The sequence below is a fragment of the Apodemus sylvaticus genome, chromosome 4 (assembly GCF_947179515.1).
Source record: "Apodemus sylvaticus chromosome 4, mApoSyl1.1, whole genome shotgun sequence".
NCBI lineage: Eukaryota > Metazoa > Chordata > Mammalia > Rodentia > Muridae > Apodemus > Apodemus sylvaticus.
Window position 1 is genome coordinate 143,321,406 of NC_067475.1, and position 13,464 is coordinate 143,334,869.

A 13,464-nucleotide genomic window follows, 5' to 3' on the forward strand; every position below is an offset into this window, starting at 1 on the left:
ACTCTATTTTTCATAGACTTAGAAAGAGTAATTTTCAATTCCATTTAGAATAACAAAACACCCAGGATAGTGAAAACTATTCTCAAGAATAAAAGAACATCTGGGGGGATCACCATCCCTAACCTCAAGCTGTACTACAGAGAAATAGTGATAAATCTTCATGGTATTGATACAGTGACAGGCAGGTAGAAGAATGGAATAGAATTGATGGCCCAGAAATGATCCCACACACCTATGGTCACTTGATTTTTGACAAAGAACTTAAAACCATCCAGTGGAAAAAGGACAGTATTTTCAAGAAATGGTGTAGGTTCAACTGGTGGTCAACATATAGAAGAATACAAATTGATCCTTTCTTATCTCCCTGTACAAAGTCCAAGTCCAAGTGGATCAAGGACCACCACATAAAACCAGATACATTGAATCCAATAGAAGAGAAAGTGGGGAAAAGCCTCGAACACATGGGCACAGGGGAAAATTTCCTGAACAGAACATTCATGACATGCTCTAAGATCAAGAATCAACAAATGGGACCCCAAAGAACACTGTCAATAGGACAAAATGGCAACCAACAGATTGGGACTAATATCCAATATATACAAAGAACTCCAGAAATTAGACTCTAGAGAACCAAATAACCCTATTAAAAATGGGGTACAGAGCAAAACAGAATTCTCACCTGAGGAATATTGAATGGCTGAGAAGCACATAAAGAAATGTTCAGCATCCTTAGTCATCAGGGAAATGCAAATCAAAACAACCCAGAGATTCCACCTCACATCAGTAAGAATGACTAAGATCAAAAACGCAGGTAACAGCAGGTGCTGGTGAGGATCTGGAGAAAGAGGAACTCTCTTCTACTGCTGGTGGGATTGCAAGCTGGTACAACCACTCTGGAAATCAGTCTGGCGGTTCCTCAGAAGATTGAACATAGAACTACCTGAGGACCCAGCTATACTACTCCTTGACATGTACCCAGAAGATGCTCCAACATGTAGTAAGGACACATGCTTCACTATGTTCATAGCAGCCTTACTTATAATAGCCAGAAGTTTTAAAGAACCCAGATGTCCTTCAACAGAGGAATGGATACAGAAAATGTGGTACATTTACACAATGGAATACTACTCAGCTATTAAAAAATGACTTCAATAAATTCACAGGCAAATGGACCAATCTAGGAAATATCATCCCGAGTAAGGTAACTCAATCATGAAAGAACACACATGATATGCACTCACTGATAAGTGGATATTAGTCAAAGAGCATGGACTACGCATGATACAACTCAAGGACCACATGAAGCTCAAGAGGAAGGAAGACCAAAGAGTATATGCTTCAGTCCTACTTAGAAGTAGGAAGAAAATAATCAAGGGATGTAGAGAGGGAGAGGGTCTTGGGAGGAAAAGAATGTTGGGGAACAGGGAAATAACCAGGCATGAGAAGAGATGGAGACATACAGATGGTCAGAGAAATTGAACAGAGGTGTGAGCTATGGGGGATGGGGAACTTGGGGTAGCAACCAGAAAGTCCCAGATGCCAGGAAAGCAAGAGCCTCCCAAGACTCCACAGGGATGACATTAGCTGAAATACTAACAAAAGGGAGGTAGAACCTGTCAAGACTACTATAGGTTAGGCAAGGTCCCCCGGTTGAGGGATGGCACCAACCACTCATATCTAAAAATTTAACCCAGAATTGTTCTTGCTAAAGGAAATCCAGGGACAAAGAGTGGAGCAGAGATTGAAGGAAAGTTCATCCAGAGACCTGAGGATCCATCCCATATGCAGACACCCAAACCAGCCACTATTACAGATGCCAACAAGGGCTTGTTGACAGGAACCTGATACATCTGTCTCCTGAGAGGGTTTGCCAGATCCTGACCAATACAGAGGTGGATGCTCACAGCCAACCTTCAGACTGAGCGCAGGACCCCAATGGAGGAATTAGGGGAAGGACTGAAGGAGCTAAAGGGGCCTTATCTGGCATCAATAGGAGGAAAGGCCCTTGGTCTTGTGAAGGCTTGATGCCCCAGTGTAGAGGAATACTAGGGCAGTAAGGCAGAAGTGGGTAGGTGGGTGGGGGAGCACCTAATAGAAGCAGGGTAAGTAGGGTGAGATAGGGGGTTTCCAGAGGGGAAACCAGGAAAATAAAGATACAGTGCACACACACAGACACACAGACACACAGACACACACACACACACACACACACACACACACCACAAGACAATCATGGTACAAAACAAATTCCACTTTTCAGCGACACTTCTCCCATTTTTAAAGTATGCTTTTAAGAAATGTCAAAATGGCACGAGTTTGAAATATCAATAGGGATTTATTTATTTATTTATTTTTGACGCTCATGACATGGCACTGATGATGTGATAAACAGCAGACAAACGGGATGACAGACTACTGAAGTATGAAGTTACAGGCCTGTTTTCTCCCACAGGAGCTCACCCAGTGTGGATGGCAATGACCTCACACCTGCACCAGGAGAAGGCCTCAAGTGATGCAAGCTGTATTCAAGTTCCTGCTCCATCTGTCAATGCCTGGTTGTGCTCAAGGTGCTGCTGGTCCCTCAGACCGTCTATGCACTTCTTAATCATCTGCTACTGGGACTGAACCTGGCTCTTTCCTGGATGATGACCTCTTGAATGGGGGCATTTCGAAGAAGCACTGTGCATACTTTCACAGTGCAAAGAATAGCAGCTTGAAGATATATTTTCTGGTCGTCATACATAGCATGTCTAGTCTGTTCCAGTTCTTGTGGTGTATCCTTCTGCATTGATGTAGTAATTTTAAATTTTGTTCTCTTACTGCTGAAGCTTACATTTAATGGTAATGAAGGCTCTGCATCAGTATCTGCCTTTTCTGAATCATGGTTAATCATTTCCGCATCAAGTAATGATTTCGTTGTTTTGGTCAGCTTTTTCATTCATCTGCATGCTGTCCCAAAGTTCTTTATAGATGGCAGGGTTACTGTCACTGAAGGCATGAACTACCATTTGGTAGGTCATAACCATAGCTACACACAGTTTCCCCAAATACTTCATTTCGACTTCACCTGCCTAGAGATAATGTAACCATGTCAGTTTCCTTCCACTGAAATGCTGGCTGAAAAACAAATCAAACATTTGTACACCCCTTATTAACTCTTGGGGGACTGAAAATGTGGATGAAGGAGACTGAGTGGAGGCCATGCACCAGCGGAGGACATATATTTGGAAACGAATCCCTAAATCTATCATCATCTCTTGGTTTCTGATGAAGCTGTTGAACTTACTGTTGAGATTGGCAGACTCTCAGGTCTGTGCACATCTGATGTAGCATGCTGATAGATCCATAACCACAGGCTTGTTTTAATTTATTGATCATGGCTTCTTTAGAAAGCATCTGTGGCCCTGGTGTATTTGAGAACAGTGAGGGAGCTTCTGAGTTTGTCTTCCACCTCATTCTTGGTCTTCTCCTTTGCCGACTTCTTTAGCGTGTTGTCACTGTACTTAGCAAGCAATTCAGATGTTTTGCAAACAGTCTTGGGTTCTCTGTAATTTACAACAGATATAACGGCCTTATTGACAACACTCATAAAATGTTGATCACCATCATTCAGAACAGTGTTGACAGGCTGAAGAAATTTACCATGTTCTGCCAAAATTGATTCCACAGAGAGTTGTATTGGCATATGTTCCTGAGTATGGTTACTGGTGGCTCTAAGGCCCTCACTGTGGATGTGATTTTGTGGCATCTGAGTCATATGAGGGAAACTTGTTGATATGCAGAGTAATGCATATGCATTCTACATGCTACTCTTCTCTAGCCGAATGACATTGTGGCCCTCAGTGTGAGAATGGTCATGGGCCTGCTACTGTCCATTGCTGACACTCATGGATCATTTAGCATATGAATGTGGATACAAATATTTTCTTTTTAAAAATTTATTTTCTTTATTGATATATTTTTATTTACATTTCAAATGATTTCCCATTTTCTGGGTCCCCACTCCCTGCAAGTCCCATAAGCCCTCTTCCTTCCCCCTGTTCCTCCATCTACCCCTTCCCACTTCCCTGTTCTGGCTTTGCCCTATACTGCTGCACTGAGTCTTTCCAGAACCAGGGGCCACTCCTCCATTCTTTTTGGACCTCATTTAATATGTGGATTATGTCTTGGGTATTCAAAGTTTCTAGGCTAATATCCACTTATCAGTGAGTGCATACCATGATTAATCTTTTGAGACTGTGTTACCTCACTTAATATGATGTTCTTCAGCTCCATCCATTTGTCTAAGAATTTCATGAATTCAATGTTTCTAATGGCTGAATAGTACTCCATTGTGTAAATATGCCACATTTTTTGTATCCATTCCTCCGTTGAGGGACACCTGGGTTCTTTCCAGCTTCTGGCTACTACAAATAGGGCTGCTATAAACATAGTGGAGCATGTGTCCTTATTGCATGCTGAAGAATCCTCTAGGTATATGCCCAGGGGTGGTATAGCAGGGTCCCCAGGAAGTGTCATGCCCAGTTTTCTGAGGGACTGCCAGACTGATTTCCAAAGTGGTAGCACCATCTTGCAATTCCACCAGCAGTGGAGGAGTGTTCCTCTTTCTCCACATCCTCGCCAACACCTGCTGTCTCCTGAGTTTTTGACCTTAGCCATTCTGACTGGTGTGAGGTGAAATCTCAGAGTTGTTTTGATTTGCATTTCCCTAATGATTAATGATGTTGAATATTTCTTAAGGTGTTTCTCAGTCCTCTGAAGTTCTTCATGTGAAAACTCTTTGTTTAGCTCCGTACCCCACTTTTTAAAGGGGTTATTTGGTTCTCTGGGTTCTCCCTTCTTTAGTTCTTTGTATATATTAGATATTAGCCCTCTGTCGGATTTAGGGTTGGTGAAGATCCTTCCCCAATCTGTTGGTTGACATTTTGTCCTTTTGACAATGTCCTTTGCCTTACAGAAACTTTGTAGTTTTATGAGGTCCCGTTTCTCAATTCTTGATCTTTGAGCGTAAGCTATTGGTGTTCTACTCAGGAACTTTTCCCCTTTGCCCATGTCCTCAAGGGTCTTCCACAGTTTCTTTTCTATTAGTTTCAGTGTGTCAGTTTTTATGTGGAGGTCCTTGATCCATTTGGAGTTGAGCTTAGTACAAGGAAATAAGAACGGATCGATTCGCATTCTTCTGCATGATGACCTCCAATTGAACCAGCACCATTTGTTGAAAAGACTATCTTTTTTCCACTGGATGCATTCAGCTCCTTTGTCGAAGACCAAGTGACCATAGATGTGTTGGTTCATTTCTGGGTCTTCAATCCTATTCCATTGATCTGCTTGCCTGACATTGTACCAATACCATGCAGTTTTTATCACTATTGCTCTGTAGTAATGTTTAAAGTCTGGGATACTGAATCCCCCTGAAGTTCTTTTACTGTTGAGAATAGTTTTAGCTATCCTGGGTTTTTTGTTATTCCAGATGAATTTGAGAATTGCTCTTTCCAGCTCTATGAAGAACTGGGTTGGGATTTTTATGGGGATAGCATTGAATCTGTAGATTGCCTTTGGTACGATGGCCATTTTAACTATATTAATCCTGCCAATCCACAAGCGTGGAAGATTTTTCCATTTTCTGAGATCTTCTTCGATTTCCTTCTTCAGAGATCTGAAGTTCTTGTCATATAGGTCTTTCACTTGTTTGGTTAGAGTCACCCCAAGATACTTGATGCTGTTTGTGGCTATTGTGAAGGGTGTCATTTCCATAATTTCTTTCTCAGTCTGCTTATCCTTTGAGTATATAAAGGCTACTGATTTGCTTGCATTGATTTTGTAACCAGCCACTTTGCTGAAATTGTTTATCAGCTGTAGGAGTTCTCTAGTAGAATTTTTTGGGTCACTTAAGTATACTATCATATCATCTGCAAATAGTGATAGTTTGACTTCTTCCTTTCCAATTTGTATCCCTTTGACCTCCTTATGTTGTCTAATTGCTATAGCTAGGACTTCAAGAACTGTATTGAAAAGATATGGAGAGAGGGGGCAGCCTTATCTAGTCCCTGATTTTAGTGGGATTGCTTCAAGTTTCTCTCCATTTAGTTTGATGTTGGCTACCAGTTTGCAGTATATTACTTTTACTATGTTTAGATATGGGCCTTGAATTCCTGTCCTTTCCAAGACTTTTAGCATGAAAGGATGCTGAATTTTGTCAAATGCTTTTTCAGCATCTAATGAAATGATCATGTGGTTTTTTTCTTTGAGTTTGTTTATGTAGTGGATTGCATTGATGGATTTCCTTATATTGAACCATTCTTGCATCCCTGGGATGAAGCTTACTTGATCATGGTGAATGATCGTTTTGATGTGTTCTTGGATTTGGTGGGCAAGAATTTTATTGAGTATTTTTGCATTGGAATTCATAAGGGAAATTGGCCTGAAATTCTCTTTCTTAGTTGAATCATTGTATGGTTTTGGTATCAGCGTAATAGTGGCTTCAAAGAAGGAGTTGGGTAGTGTTCCTTCTGTTTCTATTTGGTGGAAAATTTGAAGAGTATTGGTGTTAAGTCTTCTTTGAAGGTCTGATAGAATTCTGCACTGAAACCATCTGGTCCTGTGCTTTTTTTTGTTGGAAGGCTATCTATGACCCCTTCTATTTCTTTAGGGGTTATGGGTCTGTTTAGATGGTCTATCTGATCCTGGTTTAATTTTGGTAATTGGTATCTGTCTAAGAAAATGTCCATTTCCTCCAGATTCTCCAGTTGTATTGAGTACAGGTTTTTGTAGTAGGATCTGATGATTTTTTTATTTCTTCAGTTTCTGTTGTAATATCTCCCTTTTCATTTCTAATTTTGTTAATTTGGATACTTACTCTGTGCCCTTTGGTTAGTCTGGCTAAGGGTTTATCTATCTTGGTGAATTTTTCAAAGAACCAGCTTTTGGTTTTGTTGATTCTTTGTATGGTTCTCTTGGTTTTTACTTGATTGATTTCAGCCCTGAATTTGATGGTTTCCTGTCTTCTTCTCCTCCTGGGTGAATTAGCTTCTTTTTGTTCCAGGGCTTTCAGTTGTTCTGTTAATCTTCCAGTGTATGCACTCTCGAATTTCTTTTTGGAGGCACTCAAAGCTATGAGTTTTCCTCTTAGCACTGCTTTCATTGTGTCCCATAGATTCGTGTATGTTTTCTCTTCATTTTCGTTAAATTCTAAAAAAATCTTTGATTTCTTTCTTTCTTCCTTGACCAATGTATCATTGAGTAGATTATTGGTCAGTTTCCATGTGTATGTGGGCTTTCTGTTGTTTTTATTATTATTAAAGACCACTTTTACTCCATAGTGATCTGATAGGAGGCATGGGATTATTTCAATCTTATATTTGTTGAGGTCTGTCTTGTGACCAACTATATGATTGATTTTGGAGAAGGTACCATGAGGTGCTGAGAAAAAGGTATATTCTTTTCTTTGGGATAAAAAGTTACATATATATATATATATATATATATATATATATATATATATATATATATATATATATATGTTAAATCCAATTGGTCCAAACTTCAATTAGTTTCACTGTCTCTCTGTTTAGTTTCTGTTTTCCTCATCGGTCCATTGGTGAGAGTGGAGTGTTGAAGTCACCCACAATTATTGTGTTAGGTGCAATGTGTGCTTTGAGCTTTAGTAAAGTTTCTTTTATGAATGAGGGCCCCCTTGTATTTGGAGCATAGATGTTCAGGATTGAGAGTTCTTCTTGTATTTTTCCTTTGACCAGCAAGAAGTGACCTTCCATGTCTCTTTTGATGACATTAGGTTGAAAGTCAATTTCATCTGATATTAGAATGGCAACTCCGGCTTGTTTTCTGGGACCATTTGCTTGTAGAATTGTCTTCCAGCCTTTTACTCTAAGGTAGTTTTTGTCTTTGACACTGAGGTGTGTTTCCTGTATGCAGCAAAATGTAGGGTCCTGTTTACATAACCAGTCGGTTAGTCTATGTCTTTTTATTGGGGAATTGAGTCCATTGACGTTCAGAGATATTAAGGAGTAGTGGTTATTGCTTCCTATCATTTTTGATTTTAATTTTATACTTGTGTGGTTATCTTCTTTGGGCTTTGATGAAAGAAGCTTAATATCCTGCTTTTTCTAGGGTATAGTTTCCCTCGTTGTAATGGTGTTTTCCCCCACTATTCTTTGTAGGGCTGGGTTTGTGGAAAGATATTGTGTAAATTTGGTTTTGTCATGGAATATCTTGATTTCTCCATCTATAGTGATTGAGAGTTTCGCTGGGTATAGTAGTCTTGGTTGGCATTTGTGTTCTCTTAGAGTTTGCATGAGGTCTGCCCAGGATCTTCTAGCTTTCATGGTCTCTGGTGAGAAGTCTGGTGTAATTCTGATAGGTTTTCCTTTATATGTTACTTGCCCTTTTTCTCTTACTGCCATAAGTATTCTTTCTTTGTTTAGTACATTTGAGGGTTTGATTATTATGTGATGGGAGGTATTTCTGTTCTGGTCCAGTCTGTTTGGAGTTCTATAGGCTTCTTGTATATTCATGGGCATCTCTCTCTTTAGGTTAGGGAAGTTTCCTTCCATAATTTTGTTGAAGATATTTGCTGTCCCTTTAAGTTGTAAATCTTCACTCTCATCAATGCCTATAATCCTTAGATTTGGCTTTCTCATTGTGTCCTGGATTTCCTTTATGTTTTGGGTTACAAGCTTTTTGCACTTTGCATTTTCTTTGACTGTTGAGTCCATGGTTTCTATGATATCTTCGGCATCTGAGATTCTTTCTTCTATCTCTTGTATTCTGTTGTTGATATTTGCATCTATGGTCCCTGATGTCTTCCCAAAGTTTTTTATCTCCAAAGTTGTCTCCCTTTGTGCTTTCTTAGTTGTTTCTACTTCTGTTTTTAGATCCTGGAAGTTTTTGCTCAGTTCTGTCATTTGCTTGTTTGTGTTTTCCTCTAATTCTTTGAGCGATTTTTGTGTTTCCTCTTTCATGACTTCTGCCTGTTGATCAAACTTCTCCTGTATTTTTTAAAGCTATTTTTGCATTTCCTCCTTATTGGCTATTAACTTCTGACCCATATTCTCCTGAATTTCTTTAAGTGATTTTTGTGTTTCCCTTGTAAGGGCTTCTAGCTTTTGATCATTTTTCTCCTGAATTTCTTTAAGAGATTTATTTATGTCCTTCATGTGTTCCTCTAACAGCATCCTTACCAGTGCTTTTAAATCCAACTCTTGTTTTTCTGGTGTGTTGGGATATCCAGGACTTGCTATTGTTGCGGAATTGGGTTCAGATGCTACCATAATGCCTTGGTTTCTCTTAGTAATGTTCCTACATTTGCCTTTAGCCATCTAGTTCTCCCTGGTGTTAGATGGTCTTATTGTCACTGGCTGGTGATTCAACCTACTGTGGGTCTTTAAGGTTATTTCTGCAATACTGGATGACTGGGTTTCCTCTGACACAGATTACTGATATGCTTCCTTCCTCTTTTGTGCCTTTGGAGCCCTGCTCAGTCTTGCCTCAAGCAATGTTATAAGTGGGTTGTCAAGGTGAACCAGGTGTTCTCTGACTGCTCTGTTATGGGGCAAAGATCGTGTGGTGGGGGTCACTCCCTCTGTTGATTCTCACTTAGGACACAGGTCCTGCGACCGACCGGCTTGCAGATGAACCGCCTATGTGCTCAGTTCTTGAGTGCAGGCAGACCCCTGGCAGTTTGCACCACTAGAGATCTAAAGCTCAGGGTGATACAGTACCTAGTGACACTTTTCTGTCCAGGCAGGGAGCGAATATGGCCACTGGGAATCTCTTCCTCTGCTGCTCTCTGGGCAGGCCACAGGCCCCACATCCAGCAGACTGGCAGACAAACCACCTATGTGCTCAGTTCCTGAGTGCAGGCAGACCCCTGGTGGTTTGCACCCCCAGAGATCTAAAGCTCAGGGTGATACAATACCAAGTGACCCTTTTCTGTCCCAGCAGGCAGCAAATATGGCCACTGGGAATCTCTTCCTCTGCTGCTCTCTGGGCAGGACACAGGCCCCACGCCCGGTGGACTGGCAGACAAACCGCTTATATGCTCAATTCTTTGGTGCAGGCAGACCCCTGGCGGTTTGCACCACCAGAGATCTAAAGCTCAGGGTGATACAGTACCTAGTGACTCTTTTCTGTCCCGGCAGGCAGCGAATATGGATGCAAATATTCTTCATTTTCCAATCCACCTAAAACCTTTTCCATACACTGTGGGTAATTTGACTCCTGTAATAAAATTGAAATTCTTGCTTGCAGTATTCTCCTGTCTCAGTCAGAAAGGGAAACACAAAGATTGCCTGGTAAACTTCAAAGGAATTTTTCTTATACTGCTAAACATGAACAAAGGAGTTAATAATGACACAGATTATTTTTTTGTTTGGGTCTTCTCCACATGATCATTTTTAATTTCTTGGTGCAGCCAAAATGAGGATGAGGATGCTTTGAAGAGATTCAACGATTAAGTTTCTCCACATTACCAATACTAGCTCTCCTGTTTTCATACAGGGTTCATTTATATCTATTCCACCGTAGCCATATAAATCAGCTTCCATCAATTCATTCTTTTAAATAAACTGGATATTGAGATACCTATATAAGCAGTCCATATAATTGGTGCCCTTGCTGCGCTCTTCCCAATAACTATTGTATTAGTCAGAGTTCTCTAGAGTCACAGAACTTATGGGCAGTCTCTATATAGTAAGGAAATTTGTGGATGACTTACAGTCTGTAGTTCAACTCCCCAACAATGGTCAGCAGCAGCTGTGGATGGAAGTCCAAGGATCTAGCAGTTGCTCAGTCCCTTGGGGCAAGCAGGCAAAGAAGAGAGAGTAAATCTTCCTTCATCCAATGTTCTTATGTAGGTCTCCAGCAGAGGGTGTGGCCCAGATTAAAGGCATGTGCCTCCACACCTTTAATCCCAGATGATCTTGAACTCAGAGATCTCTTTGTCTTAATCTTCTGGAATTAATAGCCACTGTGCCTCAAGATCTCCCTGCCCAGATCCAGGTCAGAAAATTGTATCTCTCAGCCTCCAGATTAGGATCACAGGTGAGCCTTCCAATTCTGGATTATAGTTCATTCCAGATATAGTCAAGTTGACACCCTATGATACATAATAAGAAGTTCTTATTCAGAATCCAGAACTCTCTTGGACCTTCTGAATGTGGTTTTTCTAAAACAAATTTTGTTGCCACATACAATTTTTCTCTAAGTGGTTCTGAGTAAGCCACACATACATCATAGATATCTGAGAAGCAGTTGTTTCATGCTGCTCTCTCTACATATCCCAACATAACAATTTCTCTGATTGAAGTTAGGAGCTTGTTCCATGTCTCATCAAAGTCTCTTAGTAAAGACATCATGCAAGTTTAGTGGTTAAACCTCCTGCAGAGGCAGGGCAAGGACAGAGGTCCAGAGACCAGAGATGGAGGCAACCAAGATGAGTGAAGGACAAAGCCACTAGCTCAGAGGGTGGGCAGTGAGGGCTCAGAGGGGGCTGTCAGCTCTCCTTCCAGTTCACAGCACTCCTCCCTGTGATAATGTTACAGGAGGTCTATTGTATATGTGCTACATTTCCATCTGAAAGTACAATAGAGCTGTGACGAGCTGTAATCCATATATGTGACTGCAAATATCTTGGCAATATGATCTTGTTTATTCCAAGTTTGTGAATTTTCCTTAGGACAGTATTTTGAGTTCTTTTTTAGGTAGTTTTTATGTTTCCATGTGTTTAAGGTTGAATAAAAAGAGTTATCTTATTCTTTGGGTGGTGTATGCACCCCTTGGCTTTTGTGTTTCTCCCTGCCTTACATCAATACTTATACATTTTGTATAAAATTCACTTCTTTCAGGCTTTATAGGTTACATTCTCGGTAGAAATTTCTTTCTATTGCTTTCCATGGGAGCAATATGAGGCAATGCTCTAGCATCAATGAGTGTACAGGAGTTCTGGGGTTAATAAGGATGTTATATACAGTGATTGTATAGTTCTAGCAGCAAACATTAATGTTAATAGATTGATGGGATATTTTGTTAATCTACCTTTTGACTATTATAGGTTTCCTACAGTCTTTGGTAGAGGTGGCTATTACGATTTTGCTTCTGTTTCTTCCTCCCCTCCAGTAATTGTGCTGAGGGAATTCCTGTAGCTATTGAGCCTACCTTGTAGGACTTCTGATGGTGGCTATAGAGTGGAGGTTGGCAAATGGCCATCAAGAGAGGAACTATGGCTTGGGATCTGGTAAGTGATGGCATCTGTGCCAGAAGCACAGGCTTGTCTGCCATCAACCTTTTCATAATATGCAAGCGCTGGCTGCTCGTATGCAGGCAGGGATGAGAGAATGGGCACAAAGATATCTACAAGATGGACGGTATCAGGGCAGGGTCTTGCTATGGATATGGCTGAACTAATGGCAGAGTAGAAGTGCCCTGTGATGACTTGATGTCTCAGATTGGAGTATGATAATCTGCTATAGGTATGGCTATAGTTTTTGAGACAGGCGGGCCTAGTTCGGCCATGGTTCAGCTGGCTGAGTAAGAATTCCTGGGACAAGCTTATATTGGAAATTCAGGGATCCAGAACAGCCTTGGCTGCAACACCACAGTTCCGGGTCCTGCAAGAGGCCAGAGGGGTACCCAGGAGGCCGGCTGGGAGGAGTCAGTGTGCTCTGGTGAGTCCAGCAGGCCCTGGTGTGAGCCTTCAGGTGTCTGCTTCAGGATCTGAACAGCCTGGGCCACAGCACCCTGTCTCCAGGCAGTGCAGCTGTGCACCAGAGGCCACCTGGGAAGAGGCAGCTTGCACTGGTGAGTCCAGCATTGACAAGACCAACTAACACCAGTGAGAAATAGATGGCAAAAGGCAAACACAGGAATGTTGCTAACAGAAATCAAGACAATATGGCAGCATCTGAACCCAATTCTCCTTTAACAGCATGTCCTGGATACCCCATCACACCAGAAAAACAAGATTTGGATTTAAAATCACTGGTCATGATGCTGGTACAGGAATACATGAAGGACATACTTAAAGAAATTCAGGAGAAAATAGATCAAAAGTTAGAATCCCTTACAAGGGAAACACAAAAATCATTGAAAGAAATTCAGGAGAATACAAAAGCCAATAAGGAGGAAACGCAAAAATCACTTAATGAAATACAGGAGAACTTTGGTCAACAGGCTGAGGTCATGAAAGAGGAAACACAAAAATCTCTTAAATAATTACAGGAAGGCACAAACAAGCAAGTGAAGGAGCTAAGCAAAACCATCCAGGATCTAAAATCAGAAGTAGAAACAATGAAGAAAACTCAAAATGAGACAACTTTGGAGATAGAAAACCTTGGGAAGAAATCAGGGGACACAGATGCAAATATCAACAAAAGAATACAAGAGATAGAAGAAAGAATCTCAGATGCTGAAGATACCATAGAAACCATGGATTCAACAGTTAAAGAAAAT

The 13,464-nt window shown here is 40.9% G+C and overlaps 1 pseudogene; it reads right to left on the reverse strand.

Annotated features, from left to right (window-relative positions):
• Nucleotides 1-2,525: 2,525 nt before the first annotated feature.
• LOC127683731 (cullin-2-like) lies at nt 2,526-11,369 on the reverse strand (annotated as a pseudogene).
• Between the last annotated feature and the right edge of the window lie 2,095 nt (nt 11,370-13,464).